This window comes from Branchiostoma floridae, unplaced genomic scaffold (genome assembly GCF_000003815.2).
Source record: "Branchiostoma floridae strain S238N-H82 unplaced genomic scaffold, Bfl_VNyyK Sc7u5tJ_1319, whole genome shotgun sequence".
Taxonomy (NCBI): domain Eukaryota; kingdom Metazoa; phylum Chordata; class Leptocardii; order Amphioxiformes; family Branchiostomatidae; genus Branchiostoma; species Branchiostoma floridae.
Window position 1 is genome coordinate 21,523 of NW_023365697.1, and position 4,210 is coordinate 25,732.

At 41.8% G+C, this 4,210-nt stretch overlaps 1 long non-coding RNA gene across 1 annotated transcript; it reads right to left on the bottom strand.

The window, feature by feature from the left end:
• Nucleotides 1-300: 300 nt before the first annotated feature.
• Nucleotides 301-3,766, bottom strand: LOC118407343. Its single transcript, XR_004830137.1, has 2 exons — nucleotides 3,533-3,766; nucleotides 301-525 (listed from the first exon to the last, which is right to left on the bottom strand). It is a non-coding gene; the product is annotated as an uncharacterized LOC118407343 (long non-coding RNA).
• Nucleotides 3,767-4,210: the final 444 nt, after the last annotated feature.

Genomic DNA, 4,210 nt, shown 5'->3' on the forward strand with positions numbered 1-4,210 from the left:
GATACATGTACTATACTTAGTAGTTCCTTAGCCTGGTCTTTGTCATTTTGGTCTGCTTCCTCCACCTGACAAGCAACTGTTGGGGAAGAGGACTGGACTCCAACAATTAGCTACCCTTTAAATGTTTAATCTATATCTCAATGTTCGTTGAAGAAGAGGCCTTCTTTTCATCGTCTCTTCATTGGACCATGATGTCCAAAGTCATGTCTCCAAAGCATTGTCATCTTACAACTATATGAAGTTTTACAATGCCAAACACAACCTCAAAATATATGCTTAATGTCAAACACAGACCACATCTCAATGTGCACTGCAATATTTATACAGTTCATCTGTTATACAAGTTGGAAAAAAGTTCAATCATCTTCAAGATAAATTGGGGTTTTAGAAGTTCACAATATTTATATAGAGGCTTCAAAAATCCAAACTTTTAAGACAAGCTAAGAATATCAACAAATTGGGTAATAGAAATGCAGGCAGTTTAAAATGTAGGTTTCCATGTGGCATAGGTGTTGTCACTGGTACCTGCAATGTAAAAAAAAGCCTTTTTTAAATCATACCGACTGGCAAATTATTTTTAAAAGAATGAAATAAGACAAAGATATGGATAAGGGGGGGGGGGGTTCCTTAGAAGTGAGTAAGGTGTGATTTCTTAGACCAAATAAAGACCAATTGGAATTGGAGACCATATAGGGCATTATACGGGTGAGTAAGGTGTGTTTCCTTTGACTATAGACCAGATAGGGTAGTATATGGGTGAGTAAGGTGTGTTTCTTTGAGTATAGACCATATAGGGCATTATACGGGTGAGTAAGGTGTGTTTCCTTTGACTATAGACCAGATAGGGCATTATACGGGTGAGTATGGTGTGTTTCCTTTGAGTATAGACCATATAGGGCATTATACGGGTGAGAAAGGAGTGTTTCCACCAGGTGAAACACTGTAAAGGTGAGAAAGGTGTGTTTTCTTTGATTACAGTCCAGGTGAGCTTCTGGCAGGTGAGTAAGGTGTGTTTTCTTTGACACCAAGACCAAGTGAGACACTGCACAGGTAAGTAAGGTGTGTAATGTGTGTTTCCTTTGTCTATAGTCAAATAAACACACCTTAAACACCTGTACAGTGTCGTACCTGGTCTATAGTCAAAGGAAAGGCACCGTAATCACCTGTATAGTGTCTTACCTGGTCTTTAGTCACAGGAACCACACCTTACTCACCTGTATAATGTCTTACCTGGTTTTCAGTCACAGGAACCACACCTTACTCACCTGTATAGTGTCTTACCTGGTTTTTAGTCAAAGGAAACACACCTTAATCACCTGTATAATACCCTATATGGTTTAAAATCAAACAAAACACAACTTACTCACCCGTATAAAGCCCTATCTGGTCTATAGTAAAAGGAAGGCACCGTAATCAAATGTATAATACCCTATCTGGTCTATAGTCAAACAAAACACACCTTAATCACCCGTATAATGCCCTATCTGGTCTATAGTCAAAGGAAAGGCACCTTACTCACCTGTATAATGCCCTATCTGGTCTATAGGCAAAAGAAAGGCACCCTATTCACCTGTATAATGCCCTATCTGGTCTATATGCAAAGGAAAGGCACCCTATTCACCTGTATAATACCCTATCTGGTGTATAGGCAAAGGAAAGGCACCGTAATCACCTGTATAATGCCTTATCTGGTCTATAGGCAAAGGAAAGGCACCTTACTCACCTGTATAATGGCTTATCTGGTCTATAGGCAAAGGAAAGACACCATACTCACCTGTATAATGCCCTATCTGGTCTATAGGAAAGGAAAGGCACCTTACTCACCTGTATAATGGCTTATCTGGTCTATAGGCAAAGGAAAGACACCATACTCAGCTGTATAATGCCCTACATGGTCTATAGGCAAATGAAAGGCACCTTACTCACCTGTATAATGCCTTATCTGGTCTATAGGCAAAGGAAAGACACCGTAGTCACCTGTATAATGCCTTATCTGGTCTATAGGCAAAGGAAAGGCACCTTACTCACCTGTATAATGGCTTATCTGGTCTATAGGCAAAGGAAAGACACCATACTCACCTGTATAATGCCCTATCTGGTCTATAGGCAAAGGAAAGGCACCATACTCAGCTGTATAATGCCCTACATGGTCTATAGGCAAATGAAAGGCACCTTACTCACCTGTATAATGCCTTATCTGGTCTATAGGCAAAAGAAAGACACGGTACTGACCTGTATAATGCCCTATCTGGTGTATAGGCAAAGGAAAGGCACCGTAATCACCTGTATAATGCCCTACATGGTCTATAGGCAAAGGAAAGGCACCGTATTCAGCTGTATGATGCCCTATCTGGTCTATAGGCAAAGGAAAGGCACCATACTCAGCTGTATAATGCCCTACATGGTCTATAGGCAAAGGAAAGGCACCTTACTCACCTGTATAATGCCCCTTCTGGTCTATAGTCAAAAGAAAGGCACCCTATTCACCTGTATAATGCCCTATCTGGTCTATAGGCAAAGGAAAGGCACCTTACTCACCTGTATAATGGCTTATCTGGTCTATAGGCAAAGGAAAGACACCGTACTCACCTGTATAATGCCTTATCTGGTCTATAGGCAAAGGAGAGGCACCTGACTCACCCGTATAATGCCCTATCTGGTCTATAGGCAAAGGAAAGGCACCCTATACACCTGTATATAATGCCTTATCTGGTCTATAGGCAAAGGAAGGACACCTTACTCACCTGTATAATGCCCTATCTGGTCTATAGGCAAAGGAAAGGCACCCTATTCACCTGTATAATGCCTTATCTGGTCTATAGGCAAAGGAAAGGCACCATACTCAGCTGTATAATGCCCTACATGGTCTATAGGCAAAGGAAAGGCACCTTACTCACCTGTATAATGCCCCTTCTGGTCTATAGTCAAAAGAAAGGCACCCTATTCACCTGTATAATGCCCTATCTCGTCTATAGGCAAAGGAAAGGCACCCTATTCACCTGTATAATGCCTTATCTGGTCTATAGGCAAAGGAAAGGCACCTTACTCACATAACGTTCAATCAAGTATAAAGAGTACAACGTACTGGGAAAGCTCTGTAAATTCGTTTACACAAGTTTTTAAATGAGAGAAGAGACTCTGTAGATTTTAGATATAAAATGTAACCTCTTTACACCTACATTGTATACTTAATTTATCTAACTCTCTCGTCATTGCATTTAGCTCAGGTTGGTAGGAATACTAGTATGCAATAAAGATCATGATTGTCATTGCCATATAAAACAAAGACCACCAGTAAAACTACCATGTGTTGAACGGCAGAATATAAAACCCGCCACGGAGCCAGACAAGTAATCACTTCAAAAATATGTCCTGGGTACACGTCGATCAATTGGTATGATATGAAGACATTTCTTACTATCTTAGTAACATGTACTGTTGTTTTTCTTCGACTGTCGACTGGATTTCTGTCAGTGATTGCTGACATTTTGGAGAAAAATGAGCCAAGAAATTACATTACATTTCGCCTTACCTATTATCAGGGGATCCGGGAGCTTGTTCTTTACGCAGAGAAGCTACTGTCACGTCAACAAAACGTCCAAGCAGCCGACAAAAGTAAAATTTTCGTGTGTTCTCCCTCCACCGCGCTCACCCATCAGAAATGTCCATGTTTCTGGTTTCGAGCTAAGTCTGTGGTCATGCGCACTGCGGCCCTTACATCACTTCCGGTGAACATGAAATCCCGGATAGGATCTATCCGCCACCCTGAACCCACGGAAGGGATGGGGAAGACAAAATGTCTGAAAAAGGCCGGCAATAAAGACACTTGGCCTTTAAGGAAAAATCAATCACATCCCATCCCCCTTTCAGGCGTGGAAGAGTGATAGTCTGCCTAGAAACGAGCTCAGCTTTGTAGTTCCAGAAGAACTTGAAAGCTGCAAAGGTGACACTTCTAATAACAGAAATAGGGGGGGAAAAGACCGGCGCGATGTACCATAAAGCGGCAAACGCCAAATTATTAATAACAACAGCTTTGCCGGCAAAGGACAAGGAGAAAGGCTTCCAACGACGCAAAACATCCAAGAACTTCTTCTCCCTCTCCCTCAATTGACAAGTGGCATGTCAACATTGCCAAAAATACCGCCCAAAAGACGGAGAGAGCCGGAAGGACACTGAATATTGACTGGACTGTCGGATCTGCCCCTCCACC